The sequence below is a fragment of the Neomonachus schauinslandi genome, chromosome 4, assembly GCF_002201575.2.
Source record: "Neomonachus schauinslandi chromosome 4, ASM220157v2, whole genome shotgun sequence".
NCBI classification, from domain to species: Eukaryota; Metazoa; Chordata; class Mammalia; order Carnivora; family Phocidae; genus Neomonachus; species Neomonachus schauinslandi.
This window is the reverse complement of record NC_058406.1, coordinates 28640702-28658764: the sequence shown is the minus strand read 5'-3', so window position 1 is coordinate 28658764 and position 18063 is coordinate 28640702. Positions and strand designations below refer to the sequence as shown.

General features: G+C 53.4%; 1 long non-coding RNA gene across 1 annotated transcript in view; it reads right to left on the bottom strand.

The window, feature by feature from the left end:
* The window catches only part of LOC110575236, a 65707-nt gene that overhangs the window by 47090 nt on the left and 554 nt on the right, over positions 1-18063 (bottom strand). The window lies entirely within an intron of this gene.

The following is an 18063-nucleotide window of genomic DNA, read 5'->3' as shown; positions in this document are numbered from 1 at the left end:
GCTCCTTTACGAGCTCCTTTGCCTCAACTAGCCCTTTAAAGGAAGGGGTTCCCTGAGTTCTGTTCTTGACACTTTCTTCGTCTCACACCCACTCTCCCCGGACCTTCCCCTTCCCCCACAGACTCATCTCTCCCAACAACCCCAGACCTCCTTCCCCAGAGTGGATTTCCCTCCAGCTCCAGACCCGTGGACGCAACTGCATCTCCATGCTCATACTTCACGGGCACCTCAAACTCAGAAAGACCCGAGTCCAACTCACCGTCCACACCAGCCCCTCCGTAATCCGGTCTCTCTGTCCTCCCACACCTCCTCTGAGCCCTACACACACCCTGGGCTTCAGCCCCAGGGCTCCCTCCTGCTCCACCCAGCTCCCCACAGCTGCCTGCAGACTCACCCGAAGTATTGCCCATAGAGAAGCAAAGGTCATTTCAGCCCTTGGTTCCAAAAAGGCAAGGGAACCCTGGCCTTGGAATCAGAAGAAAAAGGTTCAAGCCCCGGCTGTGTGCTTCCTAACACTGCCGCCCAGAGGGCCTCACAGAGCCTCCGCTTCCACAGATGGGGATGACAACACACCTGCCTCATGCTGCGGGGTCCTCGTAAGGATTAAGTGATCGGCTGCGGAGGACGCATTTAGCATGTGCCAAGAACACATCAACAGTCATCAAGTCTGATGACGACGATGGTGGCGGCGGTGGTGAAAGTCTACTCACTACCAAGCCTCAGCCTGGAAACACAGAAATAAACACAGACCTAGCCCTTGAGGAGCTTGCAGTCAAGCAGGAGAGTCTGTCATACAAAATAATAATAATAATAATAATAACTATAAAGGAAGCAATGAATGCTTACACACTTGTAGGAACAATGAACCATTTGGGTGCTCAGAGGAGTGTAGAACTAACTCTGCCTGAGAGTCAGGGGCTCTGCACAAGGAGAGGGCATTTGAGCTGGGACCGGAGAGATAAGGTAGGAGTTCCCCAAGCAGAGAAAAGGCAGACCAGCATCCCAGGCTCCAAAGTCCCACTCATTCTGAACAAGGTGCCCCTTCTAAGGAATACAGAGGATAGAGAAACTAGTCAGAGCCCAGAGAGCACTCTTACCCCCATCGTGGTGGGCAAGTGGGTGGGCAGGTGGGTCAAAGGCAACTCAGCACAGCCTGAGCTGCCCCAGGTGCCAAAGAGCAGAGACCCTTACAGGGTGGCTCACCCGGCAGAGGCCTCTGCAATTTGCTCCAGCCCCCATGTCGAGTTTCTAGGGTTCCTCTCCCCCTTCTGCTGTCTTCCCAAACCCAAGGTCTATGAGGTTTGGTCTCCTCACTCACGGCCACGACGGGCTCCCTGTGCCCCACGCTCAGCCCCAGGCACCGTGCAGAGCAGTGTCCTACCTAGCCGCACAGTGCTCTTGCCTGAGCCCTGGGAAGACCACAACCCCCTATCCCTATAGGCTCATTTCCCTCCACCCCTGCCCCAGGGTCTCCTATGCGCCTGTGAGCCTGGATGCACAGGGGAGGGGACAATCAACGGCAGCTGAGTCCCTGTGCCTGGAAGTCTCCAGCACTCAGAAAATCAGAGATGCCAGAAAACCAGTCTGCTGCCTCTCCACAGCCAGGCCCCCTCTCCCCAATGTGACAACTGTGTTTCCTGAGTGACCAAAGGGGGAAGAAAGAGGCTTGCAGACAGGACCTGGAGTGGGCAGAGTGTAGATTCTGGCTTCAGACAGTCCTCAGCTCTTCCCAGCTCAGCCCCTGCCTGGCTGTGTGACCTTGGGCACAATTTTATCTTTCTGGATCTCAGTGTTGTCATCGGTAACTTTCAGTCACTCGACCAAGATTCGTTGACCATCTATTCTATTCTGGGCCTAATTCTAGGAACAGGGGCTCTTTTGGTGAATAAGACAGACCAAGTTCTGGCTTCATAAGGTTTACATTCCTTTTTTTCCAAAGATTTTCTTTACTTATTTGAGAGAGAGGGAGAGAGAGCACAAATGGGCAGAGGGGGAGGGAGAAGCAGGTTGCCGGCTGAACAGGGAGCCCGAAGTGGGGCCTGATCCCAAGACCCTGGGATCACAACCTGAGCCCAAGGCAGACACCTAACTGACTGAGCCACCCAGGCGCCCCGACAAGGCTTACATTCTAACTGGGAAAACAAACAATCAAAATGTAACCAATTGAATAGGTAATGTAATGTTACATGAGGGTAAATGCTCTGCCCAAGGAATTAGAAAGGAACTGGCAGCCATGTGTTTTAGCCAGGGTGGACAGAAAAGGCCACCCTGAGAAGGAGAAACTAGAGAAGAAATCTGAATCAAGTGACGGAGTGAGCATGTGAAGAGCTGCGGAAATCACTCTTGGCAGGTGGAACAGCAAGTGCAAACGCCCTGAGGTAGGAATGAACTTAGCAAGTTTAAGGAGTTCCAGGGTGGCCAGTGTGACTGGAACATGGGAACAAGGGAGAAGATAATAGGAGAAAAGATCTGCAAGGAAGATCTTTTCAGAGCCGTCAAAGCCATGGTAACCACTTAGGTTTCACCCTGTGTGAGCATTTAAAGGTTGCAAGCAGAAGAGGAACATGACCCATCCAAAATTTAAAAGGATCCTTCTGGCTATTATGGCAACAACAGACTCTGGGGCAGCACTGTCCAGTGGAAATACTATGCAAGCACACATATAATTTATAATTTTCTAACTGCCACTTACCAAAAAAAAAAGAAAGAAAGAAACAAGTGAAATTAATGTTAATAATATATTTTATTTCATCCAAAATATTATCATCTTAATATATCACCTATATTAAAAAATTATTAGAGATATTATATATATATGTATTTTTTTTATACCAAGTGTCTGATATCCAGTGCACACTTTGTACTTGCAGCACATCTCCATTTGGACTAGTCACATTCCAAGTGCCCACCAGTGGCATGGGGACAGTGTGAGGGACAGTGGAGCTCTAGAGGGTCAGGAGTGAAAACAGGACGGCCAGGTAAAAGGCAGCTGCCAGGTACAGAAAGGCGGGGCTCAGAACTGAGTGGCAGCTGTGGAAGGAGCTAGATCACTGGGCTCAGTGCCAGGGGCTCCTCCTTAGAACCTCAGTGACCTCTCTTCTGATCTCTTAGAGACCCAAAGAGGCTAGCCCCTGGCCCCCAATGACAGAACCGGGGTCAAGGGTATGATCTTGGAGCAGTTGTCACCTCTGAGATAGTCCCACCCTGAGCAAGCACAGCCCCACTGCCTGCATATGCCGCCAAGACTGCTGGGACCTGTCCGGTCCCCTGGCCCTGGACCCCAAGGATGGGGGAGAAAAGAGGCTTGAGCTCAGCCTAGGAACTAGACACTGGAGCCTAGGGCTCCCTCAGCCTAGAAGCAGCGTGTGGCTGGGGGCCGCCCCCTTGGCCTTGTCTGCAAAGTGAGGGGCTTGCAGAGCACGAGTTACAGGCATGCGGGGCAACACGCGAGACCCCTTGCTGACCTAAGGAAGTAACTGCTCGCCTGGCGTGTGTGTGCCTCTTAGACGCAGGCCAGGGCCGTCTCACCAACCTGCAGGAGCGGGTGTTCTTCTACGGATAACAACAATAATATTCAGGATAGCGAACACTCACAGGCCACCTTGTGTCAAAATCAGCCTCTTCAAACCTGCTGAGCACCTCCCCTGTGCCAGGCGGCACGCTGGGGCCCTGGCCCTTGAGCTTACCCACAGGAAACAGGTTCCCCATGATTTCTCTCCTGGGGGTGGGGAGAGAGTTTCTGCCCAGGATGGAGGTGGCTGGACAGTCAACCCCTCCTGCTCCCACTTCTCCCAGATCTACACAGACACCCGCATGCAGAATCCAGCCTAGTCCGTGGGGATGAGGATTAAGACAAAAATAAGGCTGTTGGGGAGTGGAGCTGAGCGGTCCCCAGGCTGGGGCCCAAGAGTTAGACTGAGTGCCACGGGTCGGATTCCCTGGAAATGCTCCGAGACTATGAGCTTTGTATGAAGGCGATTTACCGTCCTGTACTCTTGGGAACGAGGGCAAGACAGGGAAGCAGCACTGGGCAAAAGGAGAAACGCCTGGGCAGCGCACTCACACCACGGGAGCCGGGCTCATGGGGAGCTCTAGAGCTGAGACGGTCCTTCACAAGTGCCCCAAGTTGAAGCAAGGGGACCTGACCTTTGCACACCCCTCACCAACTGACCAGCCACTCGATGCAGGCTGCCCTCAGGGAGGGGGCATAAATTCGGGCAACGTGCCACCAAGTCACCAAAAGCAATTCTCAGAGACGGATTCAGCCAGCAGCCGTCAACAGCCCACATGACTACACTCTGGCAGCCTGGGGACAGGAGACAGAGGACAAGAGAGAGAGGCCTCCTGACCTGGATGGCTTCCTCCTCCTTGGACGAGGAGCAACAATGCCATGGTAGCAGGAGCATCAAGCACCAGGCAGCCAAGTCCATAAATGGCCACTGAGCACAGCCAGGGAAGGTTTGGTCACTGGAGGGACCCAGGCCCAGCAAAGGGCTCCGTCTCTAAATCCCCGCAGGGTGGGGGCCCCTCCTGGCTGGTCCTCAGGTCCCCATCCCAGCTTTGCAGCTCCCCTCCCCCACTGCTCCCCACAACAGAACACATCCCTGCCCCCATCCAAGTCCTTCTCAGCGGGCTATTGTGAGGCTTGAATGAGCTTAAGCAAGTGGAAAAGTTTTGTTCACTGTTGGTGCTATCCACATGGGAGGGGGCTGTTATTAAGCTCTACACTTCCTGCCTTTGGAAGAGCTGTTCCCCTGGGCCCACAGCTTTCTTCCCTTGCCCTGGCCTTCCCTCCCCTGGCCATTCTCTTAGCCCTTCAAATCTTCCTTCTCCCACCTGATTCTGTCTTGGTCTTTCTCTCTCTCTCTCTCTCTTTGAAACTCAATCTCTACATCCCTCTGCCTCTCCGTGTCAGTCTGTCCTCCTTTGGGTCTTTGTCTACGGCCCCTCCTACCACAGTTTCACCTCCAACCAGGGCAGCTCAGAGCCACCCCACAGATGTTTGCCGCCCACCTCTCTAAGCCCAGGTCTGGGGGGAACGGGGGGGGGGGCGGGCAGGGGGGGCTTCAACTCATGGTTCTGCAGCAGCTCCTCAGCTCAGAGCTCAGCCAGCCACCTCTCCTGAGTCCCCGTCCCCCCACTCGGCACCTGCTCTTGCTGACAGGGCGGCCAGCCCCTGCCCCTGGTTTCCCAGCCTGTTTGTTTAACTACAGCAGTGTGGAGAGGCTCCACAGCGACACGACTTTCCCACTCCCGACATCCGGTGCTGGCAAGGGGCCAGCAGCTCCTGCAGCAGTGCAGGCAGGCCGCCAAGCAGCAAGGCCCTGCCCCTGGGGCAGCACAGCCTCCTCCAGACTGGGCCACAGTGAGGGTCACAAGCCTGGCCCAGCAGGGGTAGGAGCGGCATGCAAGATCCCCCTTCCCCAGGGCCCCAGGGTGCCCAAGCCTGGCAGCTTCTGACAACCCCACAGCCAAGACAGAGCTTTTCCTTCTTGGCACAATAGAAAAGGGAGCCCCACTTCTCAAGGAGCTTCTCTAAGAACTAGGTGGGGAGAGGAAATAGCATAAACAAAAGGGTCACAAATGTATAAAGACTGAAAAGCTCTCCAACAACATGAAGCATAACTGAACCAGTGACTATGATAGGCATTCAGTATGCAGTGTGTCAGGTAGATGGGTGGGTGGGTGGGTGGATGGATGGATGGATGGATGAACAGACAGATGGGTGAATGGGGGAATAGGTGGATGGATGGACGGATGGGTGGGTAGGTGGATGGATGGATGGGTAGGTGCCTACGTAGGTGGATGGACAGATGGGTGGGTAGATGAGCAGGTGGGTGGGTGGATGGAGGGATGGATGGTTGGACAGACAGACAGGTGAATAGGGGAATAGGTGATGGATGGATGGGTGGGTGGGTGGGTGGATGGATGGATGGATGGGTAGGTGCCTGGGTAGATGGATAGATATGGGTGGGTGGGTAGATGAGTGGAGGGGTGGATAGGTAAATGGATGGAGTCATGGTTTGCAGGTTAGCAAGCCCATCAGTATCAGACCTCCCTTCTCCTTCGACCCACCCAGAAAATTCCCCTTGCCAGATTTCTTTATTCACCAAAGACTGACTAAAGCACCAGACTCCCTCCTTGGCCTCTGAATTTCAAGCAAATTTTCTAATTCCTCTTCCTGTCCCTTTTCCTATGGGAGAGAGTGAGGAGCCCAGATCACAGACACAGGGTGTGTGGGTGGTCAGGAACTAAGACACCCACTGTGGCTGAGGCCTGTATCCTGACTATCTTAAGGAAAGGACAGAGGAAGTCAGGTAGAGTAAGCACCACCCATGCTGCCTCCAGCAGAGTTAGCAAAGCACAGAGTTAGCAAAGCAAAGTTTTGGGACAGGGCCATCAGACAGCAGGAATGGCACCTTGTTTTCTCCCTGCCAAGAGCCTCAGCCCCAAGCTGAGACTGGGCTCCCTGAGCAGAGCCGGGAGGACAGGGCTTGAGCCATGCAGGGGCCTGGAGGGAGCCAGGACCTAAGCGGTGGAGGGGGAGGACAGGGAAGATGTGGCTAAGAGCCCCAGGGAGAGGAAGTTCTGAGGCAGGCCTAGCTGGATGGGATTAACGGAGGCACCTCACCCTCTCTAGCTGCAGTCTGCTGGGAAGCTTCCAGGAAGCTCAGGGCCTGACCGTGAGCAAGGTCCAGCCAGAACCCGAAAAATTCTGAAGCAGAGATGTTCTCAGGACCACCCTGCCTCACCCACTGTGGGGATCTTGGTCTTTCTGGGTGGCAGAAGCTAGGTGCCCCGATATGGCTGGGAGATGGGAAAAGACTGGAGGAATCAAAAGGAGCCCAGCTATCTCCCCAGGCTTCCCAACCCTTGTGTTGTTGCGGAGATTAAAAAAAGTAAGATATGTAAAATGCTTAGAAACAGAGTCTATGCTCAGTAAGTGTTCAGCCGTCAGTACCTTGGATGGTACCTGGCACAACGTGGGCACGAAATATTTGTTGAGTTAATGTCTAAATGAATGTAGACCTTGAGGGTGTTATTCTAAATAAAATAAGTCAGACAGGAAAAAACAAAAACCATATGGTTTTGCTTATATGTGCAATCTAAAAAACAAAGCAAACAAACAAACAAAACTCATAAATATAGAGAACAGAATAGCGGTTGCCAGGAGGTGGCAGCGTGGGGGATGGACGAAATGGGTGAAGGGAGTCAAGAGGTAGAAGCTTCTAGCTATAAAATAAATAAGTCATGGGGATGTCACGCACAGCATGATGACTATAGTCAATAATATTGTAGTGCATATTTGAAAGTTGCCAAGAGAGTAAATTCTAAAAGTTCTCATCACAAAAAAAAAAAAAATTGTGATTTTGTATGGTGATGAATGGTAACTAGACTTGTGGTGATCATGGCCTAGTGTATGCGAATATCGAATCATTATGCTCTCCGAAACTAATATATACATATTTTTTTAATCGAGACATAATTTAAATATATATGTATAAAGGAAATTTACTGTACTCCCCCCCCAAAAAAGGTATGAATGAATGAGTGAATCTTGCTCCCACTTAGCTACTCTACTTCAAACATTAGAAGATATAAATCAATATTGTCTCTATAGCTACCAAGGAAGATGTACACATTAAGCCCATTCCAACCCCAGGGCCTTTGCACTTGTTGTCCCTTCTGCCAGGAGTGATTTGCCTCACATCTTCACATGGTTCACGCCCCCACTTGATTCCAGTCTCTGCTTCTGGAAATGAGAAAGGGCCCTTATCATTGTCTGCTCATAGAGCTCCCCCTCTCCCCAAAGTTGTCTTTCCTTCCCCAGTCAAGGACTCTCACCAAGTACACACACACATACATACACACATCTAGACAATCCTAACAAGAGAGTTTCAGTGCCCCCACCCTACCCAGAGCTAGAACTTGAGCCACAGGGGCTCTGGCCTGGCAGATGATCCCTCCCATGCACTGGTGACCATTTGTGTCCATGCAAGGGCTCACCCAACCCACAGAGGAGGCCACACTCTGTCCCCAACCACACCTCCCCTCCCAATTAGCCTTGGCAAAAACCATGGTAGCATGCAAACAGTAGAGTCCAATAGACCAGAATTTAAGAATCCTTGCTCTACCACTTGAGGGAAAAAATCTCTTATTGAGCACTTACTGTGCGCCAGCCTCTTTGCTAATCTCCCTACACACTTGAGCTCATTTAACCCCCACAACAATTAGGCAAGGTAGGTGTTACCTTTATTTCACACCTGGCTTAGACAAAAGAAACTGGCTAAGTGCTAGGGCTATGGAATGAGGAAGAGCTGGGTTCAAATCTGAGCTCCTCCACTCACTTGCTGTGTGGCCTTGGGCAAGTCACTGCAGCTCTGTGTATCTCTGCTCCCTCCTCTGTAATGAGGAGATAAGACAGTCACTGCCTTTGATCCTGCTGAGGATCAAAGGAGGTAATGGATGAAAGTGCCGCATGGTGCCAGGCATGCAACCTTCAGTGAAGGTCGGGGCCTGCCCTTCCCTCCTTATCTCGCCAGCTCCCCTGCCAAGGTTTGCAGGCTGGGACTGGTCTTCCCCATGGTGCCAGGCACAGGGCTGGGCACAGCCAGCACACAGAATATTCTTGCTGATTGGCAGATTTTCCCAAGGCCTTGATTGCAGAGAGCACTCCCTCTCCAGAGCACCCCAGCAGGGGACTCTTGCCCTGGGCAGCACCAGGGGGAGGAACTCTGGAGGGAGTCCCCCTCCTACCTCTGATCCTCTGCCTTGTTTGGAAGCCCTCCACCACCATGTGTCCTACCCTAAACCCCAGATCCTGCCCTGGTTCCTCAGGTCTGAGTTCCTACCTAGAAAGCTTGGCTGGCACCCTGGGTTCTCCAAGACAGGCCACCCACAGGCTCGCCAGTTATTCACCCCAGTGCCTGGAGCTCTGACCCTGCCCCAGCCCCTCTGCTGGACCCTGCCATGTGTTGACAAACACCCCCCACTCCTACCAGCTGCCCAAATCACCCACGCCAGAACCCTGGGCTCTGGTCTGCCCACAACTCAACCCTCCAGCCACCACCCACCTATCCACAGCTGTCACTTTCATCCCACCCAATAGCCCACACGTGCACACTCTGAGCCTACAGCCAGTCCCCACTAGCCATGCCCTCAGCAGGACCCGGAAGCCCAGCAGAAAAATCACTGAGGCACTTTGACATGAATCAAAGACACTCATAAATAAATATGTGTAAATCACATGCAAACCAAGGTGGGAATCTATATCTTTCATTGCTGGATCAGCATCTCCCAGTCCCAGGGAGGCTGCCTGCGGCGCAGGGGCTTTGGAACGAGAGCCCTCTCATCTAGGGGTCCACTGAACAATCCCAGATTCATCATCTGAGATTCTCGAACTTCCAAGTCAGGAATATCAACCACCATTTGCTGAGTGCCTACTGCATGCATTCTCCCAGACGTTAGCTCCTGCAGACACTGAGCCAGCGTGGGAAGTACTTAAAGTAGCACCGGGCGCCCAGTAAGCACCCGCCACATTTGGACGACGATCACTAATCTCATCTTGGAGCTTCAGTTTCTTCTGAATGCTTTGGTGAGACTGCAATGTATGAACCCAGGTAGGAGCACTCAGCACAGTTTCTGCGCATAGTAAGCACTCAATAAATCTTCACTATTGGGCGCCTGGGTGGCTCAGTTGGTTAAGCGACTGCCTTCGGCTCAGGTCATGATCCTGGAGTCCCGGGATCGAGTCCCGCATCGGGCTCCCTGCTCGGCGGGGAGTCTGCTTCTCCCTCTGACCCTCCCCCCTCTCATGTGCTTTCTCTCTCTCATTCTCTCTGTCTCAAATAAATAAATAAAATGTTAAAAAAAAAATCTTCACTATTATTAAATAGCTTGTGTCTATGCAAACATGTTCTGGAAAGACATAGCCAGTAGGAGTAGTTATGAGGGGTGAGGCAGAGAGATTAATGAAGGGCTTCCACTTTCCGTTTCATGTATTTCTGAGGTAAAGGATTTTTACAAAAACATGAGCTTGTATTATCTTTATCATCAACAAAAACTATAAAGATGTTCCTGTTTGGTGGAATAAAAGCTATCAAGGCAAAGACCCTGTCCTGGGAGCTACCTCCCCACCATTCTGCACCTCTCTCCAATCTCCTGGGAATCCACATCCCTCTGAACCTGGCATGTGCCAGGTAGGTTCGACCAGGGGGAACAGTTTGCTCTGGACACAACATTTATATTCATAACACCTTACATGACATCCCCTGTCTGGCAGAAAAAGTGAAACTAGGAACCCTGGAACTTTCCCGAACACCAGCTAAGCCCAGCCTTGGTTCTCCCACCTGTCGTCAAGGATTGGACCCAGGGCAGGGAACTCCTTGCTTAGATTCAGTCCCATCCCCATAGTCCACAGAGAGGCTGTTACATCTGGATTCACCTTTGCTGCTCTTTGCTCCCATCAGCAGCTGCGTGTGGGATCTTTGGATCCCGTACATCTTTCCCCTGGTCATGAATAGAGAATGCTGGGCAGGACCAGGCCCTTGTCCAGGGTGCCCTGGGCCTGGGACCCAGCACCCCGTGGCTTGAGTCACCTCACCAGGTACGAATAAGAAGACACGCCCTCTTCTCTGAAGCCCACTTCTTCTAAGACCGAAAGCCAGTGTCTACTTCCTTCTGATACTAAAAGCCCATATCCACCATTTCCAAGTCCTCACCCCACCCCCATTTACAAAAAGAAGGAAATGAGATCACAGGGCACACCCACGTGCTCATTTAGCAGACGTTCTTGACTGGTACCACTACAGACCAAGAACTGGGCTGGGTGCTAGAGAGACAGAGACGAAACACAGCCAGCTGCCCCCAGGATCTCCCAGCCCCGGAGGACAGACACCCAGAGGGGAACAACAGTGCAGGCCCAGAAATGCTACCGCCGAGGTGGTCCGCACAATACAGCATGGAAGCAGGGCCGAGGTCATGGTTTCATCTAGAGTGGGAGCGAGAAGACTTTCCAGAGCACAGGACCCTTGAACTAGGACTTGAAGAATGGGGGGAGGAAGCATTCCATGGAGAAAGAACTGCGCGTGCAAAGCTAGGGCACCCTAAGGGCCCCGTGTGTTTGTGGGAACAGAAACTCTGTGCTGCTGGATACAGAGGGTTGGCAGAGGCAGGACCCCTCAGGACTTTGGACCTAACAATGTACACAGTAAGGAGCAGTGGAAGGCTTCTCGGGAGAGAAGTGACGGGTCTGAGTTGTGTCTTGGGGGAGCACTCTGATTTGACTCACCACAGGGACTGGAGGAAGGGAGACTCATCCTAGACATCCTAGACCAGCCCCCAGATTTTCTGACTTATCTACGCCCCTTACACATTCTTTCAACATAACTCTCCTGGAGCCACTGAGGTGTAGGCTTTGGCTCTCCCTTAAGGTGCCCAGAGCCAACAGGCCAATGGGCCTACAAAGGGAGGTAGACTGAGGCACTCTACCTAAGGGTCCTTGCCTGGTCGAAAGGAGAGCAGGTCCGTGAGTCTGCCATATACTCTTTTCTCAGCCACAAACCAAAGTTGAGGCTCGAGGGTGATTTTATCTGTGATGACAAGTCCAGCCCTGGGCTCAGACAGGTATTGCTCCGGGCTCGGCAGACATCCCCAAGTCAGACAGATGTCCAGGGCTCAAACAGACATTGCTCCCAGGCCAGGAAGATGTTGCACCAGGCGCGGGCAGATGCTGTGCCAGGTTCAGACACATGTCCTGGGCCCAGACAGAAGCTGTCCCGGGGCCAGATAATGTGCCAGGCTCAGCCAGGTGTCCCAGCCTCAAACAGATGTTGTCTCTAGCCCAGGCAGATGCTATCCTAAGCTCAGACAGATGTCTGCCACCAGACATACATAAAGATGCTAAGAGGTCCCTGGGAAAATATAATTCCTAAATCCTCCTTCGCCACTTCCACCCTCCACCTGCTACCCTCAAGAAAGCTGAGGACAGCCAGCACGGAGCCCGACCAACTCTCTCCGGAGCCCCCAACTTGTAACAGCCAAGGAGCCCTACCATTCTGTCCCTGCCTTGGATTCCAGGCGAATCTATTACGTGGAGGGGAGGAAGGCACATACAGCAGGGCAACGAATGGGACATATGCACGTGAGTACAGGGTATCTGTGCCATGGCAGACAGTCACGCCCAGGCTCCCCGAGCTGACTGCAGGCAGATGGGGCTGGGGGTGGCTAAAGGAAGGAGTGGGTGGATGTGAGGACCAAGCCCACTAAGTCTTACTAGTATCTAACCCACACTCTGAGCCTGGCTGGAGGGAAAAAGTCCCGTGACCTCATCCCCATACTCCTCTCTCTGCCCAACACCCTAAAACTGTCATTACTCGCTCATTTGAGGGTAATTACTTCTCCAGAGCTGGGCAGCATTAGGCTAGGGAGAGGGGAATAGGAAGCTGGCCCAGTGTGGGCATAAAGTGGGAGACCGTCCATTCATCAGCTTGGTCTTCTAGCTTGGCTGGAAGAATGACCCTCCTTCTCCCAGAGCCTTCACAGGGGCAGCCCGGATCAGGAAGGAAAGAGACCTTTCCCCTCACAACCACAGAGCTCCTGTCAGGAGCTAGAGTTGTGTGTACTTCAGCTGTGCAGAAGTGGGGGTTCAGGAACAGTGGGGTGCTGGATGTTCCTGGTCCATGGGTGGAGGAGGCAGCCTCTAGGGGTGGAATGGGGAGAGGTGTTTCAGTGAGAGCTTAACCCCCCCATCTGCCCCGGAGGGGGGGTGGCAGGGCTGGGGGCTCCCTCCGGACTCAGTCACTCTGAGCAGAGCTGGGGACCAAGCGGTTAGTGAATATGTAAATTAACCTTGAGCCAACCCCCAGCAGGTGAAGTTGGGACCTTCCTCCAGCTCTCTAGAGCTTCCTGGAAGCTGAGAAGGGTGAGGGGTGGTCTTTGAACCCACTCTCAAACAGAAACACTTTCTGACACAATTACAAACACTAATGCACACACATTAACACCAACCAAGCACAGGGACCCTAACACAAGCACACAAATACTTTAGGGACATCTATGAAGTACAAACACACGAATTCATGCAAGCCCACCAACATACAGTCACCACACACACAAGCACACCAAGCCCCCCACACACTATTGTAAACACTGTACCACACACAAACACAAGGGAACCCCCTTCTTCCCCTGCACCCCACCAAGCTGCCCACTCCCCACCTTCAGTCAGGGCACAGAGTCAACACCGGGGATCCGGAAGGCACCTCACTCTTCTGATGAAGGTGACAAAGACTTCAATTATCATTCACTGCTCCCACCCCACCCTGTGGTGGTGAATTTTGCAGCCATCCAGATAAAAAGCGTGTTTAAAAAAAAAAAAAAAGTAAAAAAAGAAATAAAGAAACTCAAACCCAGCCCCAGCCTTTCAGAGTGATTAATCCCCGCTAATGATTTACCGATTTGCAGAGAGCGTGTTCTGCATAACCGGATTGTGGGCATTAACACCAGCTCAGAGGCTGCCAGTCTGCTAAAAATGAAAGTAAATTTTAAGAGCAATTGACCACCCCTAATTTGACTATTCTACTGATGCCCTGGAAGGACCCCCACCCCCACCCACAGGCTCAGGGGCCGAGGCAGGGGGAAAAAATGCAAGGAAAGGTTCATCCCTAAGAGACAGTTCACCTTCCATCCCTCCTTCCCTTCCCCCAGACTGAGAAATAGGGACCCTTAGATTAAATTGGTGCAGCTGTTGCGTCCTCCTTGCCACAGGCAGCAGTGCCCCTCCCGCCCCTCCCCTTCTCTTCACTAGGCTCCTGGCTCCTTCATAGGCACCTGGAGGGGTTGAGTACAGAGGGGAAGAGGTGAGGGCTTGACAGCTCAGAAGAGTGCTCCTATGCCATGTGGCAGAGCTTTCTGGATGGTGGCAGGCACTGTGAATCTGGCTAGCTGGAACCAACATGCACGGAGGCAGCGGACAGACACGGGGACCCCAGCACTGCCCCAGGTGGGCATCTGTGACCACAGGATCCTGCCAGACTCTCCCAGGAAGAGCAGGGTGTGGGCGTGGTCGCTCCCGACACCGCTGAGCAAGAACTGGTTGGGGAGCAGGCAGGTTCCACTCCTGCTCACACAGCCTCTTACTCACCCCAAGCAGCCGGGGCGAAAAACCAAGTCATACTTTCCAAATTTCCATCAGGGCAGTGATCTCATCTCGCCTTCACAAGCAACCCACCAGGGACCACCCTGCCCAGTTTACAGATGAGGATACTGAGGCTGAGACTGGTCTGATGTCATCCAGCAGGCCTGAGTCTGAGCCAAGAGAGAACCCAGGACCCTTTGACACTCTGAAAATGCAGGATCCAGGGTGTGAGAAGACTGGCTGTGAGTGCTGGCCTCGTCCTGTCCCCCCACTCCCAGCCGGGCCTGTCCCGTACCCCCAAACCCTCAAAGTCCATGCACACAGGAGGGTATCCTAGGACACCTGCTCCCATAGTAGCCCTCCCCGCGGGCCCAGATCTGCCTCTTCCTAACTTCTCTTGGCACTCATGACTTAACAGCAAGGAATTCAGGGGGAGGGTCCTGGAGCCTGTGTTCCCCCCAGCAGCGAAAGGCCTTGGGTCTGCAGATGCACCTGCTCTCAGCATTTCCTGAACTCCAAGTACCCATTGACCGGACTGACAAGACACAGCACAGGGACTCAGAGGCCAAGGGGGGAAGCAGCCAGCCCCAGCCAACCCCTCTTCCTCCCTCCCAGGTCTTGCTCGGTGTGCCGATGTGTTGGCTTGCCCGTCTGGGGCGTGTGCCTGGAATATTACAGTCCACATGTGGCTGCGCGAGTGCTGATAGTGAGTGTGTTTGTCTTCTAGAGGCCGTGTCCGAATCTCTCAGGCAGGAGTGTGAATGTAGATCACAGAGTTGGTGTCTGTGACTCAGGGCTTTGCAGAGGGAACACGTGGGACTGGAGTTCATCCCTGCAGAGCCTCCCCTGCTGCCCCTCCGGTGGCGTGAACCCCCACAGGGAGGGCCCCATCTGCTGGAGGCTCGGTGACCTGTGTCAAATGAGCAGGCGCTCGGTCACACTCCAGAGCCTGGAGGAGGCCGCACTGCTCTGGGAAAGCCCGGGCAGCTCCAGGGCAGGGGGCAGGCTGAGCAGGGGCCCCGCTGGGGAGGGAGGCCCACGAGCCTCTGAGACAGGCAGCGGCCTGGCTGGGAGCTACCTTCCACAGACAAGGAAAGTGAAGAAGAAAAAATAAAAATAGGAAAAGAAAGGGCTTCCTGCTTCCTTGGGACCCACACTGCTGCTGAATGGCACGGGCCAAACTCTGAGCTGGGCATGAGCCCTCCTCTGCCTTCTGATCCGTTGTGTGGGATATATTAGTTCCCTGGGGAGGGGGGGGGATACATCTGTGTGTCTCCGTGATGTGCAGGCTTGGCCTCTTTGTATCTGAGCACTGGGGGAGAGAGTGTGAGTGTGTTGGTGTGTTCACGTTTGCGAACACCACGGTGTGCCTATATGTGGGAACTGGCCTGACAGGTGAGAGCTTCCATGCTTGTGACCCCTGGGCCTGCAGGTCTCCTTTATTTCTGTGTCATGAAGGAATGACTACTCGAGCCTACTGCAGCCTGTGTGCATGTTCTGGGTGCATTTCCTTTGGGACGCATGTCTGTTTATCGTTGTGTGTCGGTTTGTATGACTATGAATTCCAGCCTAATAGGATGACTCCATGTGTCCCTACTGTGCATCTGGATGTTTGTCCCTAGGCTAAATTGCATGTCTGTATCTGTGTGTTGTATGTGTGAATGCACATCCATCCACATGCCTAAACCATTCGGCGTCTGCGTGGGTCAGGTGGGCATCCGAAGGCCGTGCCCCAATTTCTCCCCACCGGCTCTCTGAGGGTGGGGCTCCCAGAGAGAGGGGCTGTTGAACTGCAGGCATCCCTGCCAATGGGCATGTCACAGCCCCCGGGGGTCCTACCCAGAACCTCCAGGAGCAGAAGCAAGAAGGATGTCAAGACCTCTGGGGGGAGCCTAACTCTCAAATACAAGAAAATGTTGACTCCAGACTAAATCCATACATTGTAGAGTCTAAAACTTCCACAACAGAGAAAGGAATGTTGCCCTTCCCTAGTCCACACTGCCAGCCCCGAGACAGTATCCAACACTAGAGCTCTGGAACTGTCCTGAGAAGCAGGCATTGCTGTCCTGTTTTAAAATGACAGAACTGAGGCTACAACCAGCAAAACAGCAAAGTCACAGGGCTGCCGGGGGGGTGAGGGGGGAATGGGGGGGAGACTGGGAAGGAGCCTTGCTGGCTGACAAGCTGGTAACCTAGGAGTCTGGCTCTGCTGCAGACACCTCTCAATTCAGCACACACCTGGGAACCCGGCTTCAGAAGCCCCAGCTGGCCCTGGCCTGCCCCCGGAGAGCTACCAGAGATGGGGCTGTGGGTTCTCTCTGCTGCGACAGCCAAAGCCACTGCCCCACCGGTGCCTGCCCCCACCCCACAGCAATGGGAGCAAGCATGATGAAGAGTGGGACCTTCGTAGGTCCTGCTGCCTCGGACAAGCTCAGTTTCTTCATCTCCACCCCAGGGATAATACTCTCAGGGCCCTTCTACAGGGCTGAGAGGTGCGGGTAAAATGTGAATGAATGCAAAAGCACTCGATAAAGCATCGTGCCCATGGAACACTGTTCTTCAAATCTCAGTGGCAATTCAAAGGCTGGACATCGTAACACCTGACCGCTGTCCAGACACTTCCCTTCCTCCAACAGGAACTGAGAGATTCATAGAATCAGACCATCACAGCTACAAGGGACTGAGAGGTCAGCTGCTCCAAACCTCCACAACCTCACTCGACAGATAACGAAACTGAGATTTGTTTAGAAAGGGGGAGTGACATGCCTGTTCACCGGGCACTCACAATAGAAACAACCAGAGTAAAAGCCCTTCCTGAGAGCTTTCACCCCCCATTGTCTCAGATCACCCACTGAGTACCCTCAGTGAGGCAGGTGGGCTGCCTATGGTAATGTTAGTCCCAATTTACAGGGAGGAAAACCAAGAGCTACAGAGACTGGACCAGAGTTATTCTTGCCCAGAAAGATGGCAGCAGGCCCAGGTAGGAAGCCCAAGCTTCAGTGTCATGCTGGCCTGGTTAGGACTGGTGAGAGAGGAGTCTTCACTACAGAATTCCCACCTTGGCCCTACTTCCTGGGCCTGGGGAAGGGGCCAGGAAGGCAAGTGCTTTATGATCTTATGGAGGAAAGGTGACTCAAGGTGACCACATCTTGGGCCAGAGTCCAGGAAAGCCAAGCATCCCTAGCTGGGTTCAGACACAGAGTTCCATCGCAGCTCTTGCAGCAAGGGTGGTACCCAGGAAGACTGCTCAGGACAGTGGCCAATGACCACACAAGGACCGTGCCTTGTCCCACTCCCCATCCCTTGAGGGCTAGCCAGAGGCTGGTCTATGGGTGTTCAGGGCCTGGAGGAGCAATCTGTACCCAGGATGACCCCTGTCACTGTGGACTCTGCCCCAGCCACCCTGAGGACCAGTCCCACTGCAGCTGCCATCTGAGCCCCCATCACCCTTATTCACTCACTGAGGCTCTATTTACAGTCCTAACTTGCCCAGTAGGGTCTAACTGGACCCCCAGCTCAGTTCTGTGATCTGAGACCCCAGGGCCCTTACCTCCAATGGGTCCATTGGAGGTAAGAACAGAGAGGGGGGTAAAGAAGTGAGCTGTCAGCTGGAAGACTCCCTGAGACTCAAGCCTCAGTGCAGGAAAGAGATAGAGGTTACAGCTTGCTACACTTGGCCTCCAGCCTATTGTGGGGCTTAGAAGCACAGAGTAGCTGCGCTGAGGTGCAAGTCCACTCAGGATTTTCAAGGAGTCCTCAAAGAGCTGGGGAGAAAAGGAGATCCCGGAATTGCACACCTCACCTCTCTATATGTGCTGCCGAGGCGAGCACACACCTCACCTTTCTAACAAGGCTTCCTCCATCTCAATTCCCTTTTCAGCTGCACCCCCCCCCCCCCCCCCCCCCCCCCCCCCCCCCCCCCCCCC